Genomic DNA, 1088 nt, shown 5'->3' with positions numbered 1-1088 from the left:
CATTCTTGAATGTCTGGGGAGGGAATTAGGTGACAGTGACTATTGGCTTCCCCTCAGATGAACCTAGTTGTTGTCATCCTGCCATCAACAGACTGGAAATTACTATCTGAAAGGTACTTCAGAGTTTACAAGCAGCCTTATGGGCCTGAAACCACTCCCTTCTCCCACTCTGCTCTCCCCATGCTGGAGCCAGTGGCATCCAGCAACTAGCACGGTGCAAACTGAAGGGTTGTGAAGCGGTGCAGAAGCTCAGGGTCTGGGCGCTGCTGGTGGAGGCACTCTGCTTGATCAAGGGTGGTTTTATTTGCTTTGTTTGATTGTTGTTTGTTATTAGGGGTTGTTTGTTTGGTGGTTCTGTTTTTGTTTTGTTAGTTTTCAACTCTAACTCACTGCAGTTAGAAACCTCAGGCTGGAGTTTCTGCTCACTCACAACATGGCATATGTTAGTGTAAAATGTGTCTAAATCAAATTAGATTAAATCCCTCAGTCTTGAAACAAATGCACCTCAGTCTGTACTGTATTCAGTGTATTGACTTACTTATTGGTCTATTGGAAACTTCTTGTTTTATTTTAGATAAGTCATCGCTTGTTCTATTTGTGCGATGCACCATATCTGTGGGGTCAGAAGCTACCTCTGCCCAGCCCTGGTCAGTCTACTTGGTTATATAAGGTGCACAGACTTGGGTACCTATAAATATTAGCGAGCAGTTGTCACAAAGGGATAGTGAGTGAGCTGCTCAGGACTTTGAAAACACAATAGCTTGGCACCCAGAAATACACAACTTTGATAACATATTACAAGGTTACGTGTTGGGGGGAGAGGGTAGGGAGGTACTTTTAATCTTTGTCTCTTTAAAAAAAAATATTTTTCTTCCTTTGTACTTTTGGTATACATCGAATCTTTACAGGTTTTATCACATTAGGATATGACATTCCTGGCCTTGCCAGTGCTTTTGTTTGTGTATTTATAACAGCTTCTGATCATTGTTGAGCAAAGGCGATTGCCCTGCCCTCTGGCCCTTTCTTAAGCAGATTTTGGGCAGAAGCTCCTCTCATGTGGCACTAATTGAAGTGACTGGCGGAGGGGG

General features: G+C 43.1%; 1 protein-coding gene across 1 annotated transcript in view; it reads left to right on the top strand.

Annotated features, from left to right (window-relative positions):
• The first annotated feature begins 802 nt into the window (after nucleotides 1–802).
• Nucleotides 803–1088, top strand: part of LOC103764732 (poly(rC)-binding protein 3) — a 142407-nt gene continuing 142121 nt past the window's right edge. The window contains exon 1 of the mRNA XM_018070045.2: nucleotides 803–823. The gene's annotated coding sequence lies outside the window, so the exon portion shown is untranslated. The remainder of the gene's footprint in view (nucleotides 824–1088) is intronic.

This window comes from Manacus vitellinus, unplaced genomic scaffold (genome assembly GCF_001715985.3).
Source record: "Manacus vitellinus isolate BGI_N305 unplaced genomic scaffold, ASM171598v3 scaffold_17_pilon, whole genome shotgun sequence".
NCBI classification, from domain to species: Eukaryota; Metazoa; Chordata; class Aves; order Passeriformes; family Pipridae; genus Manacus; species Manacus vitellinus.
This window is presented reverse-complemented; position numbering and strand designations above follow the sequence as displayed.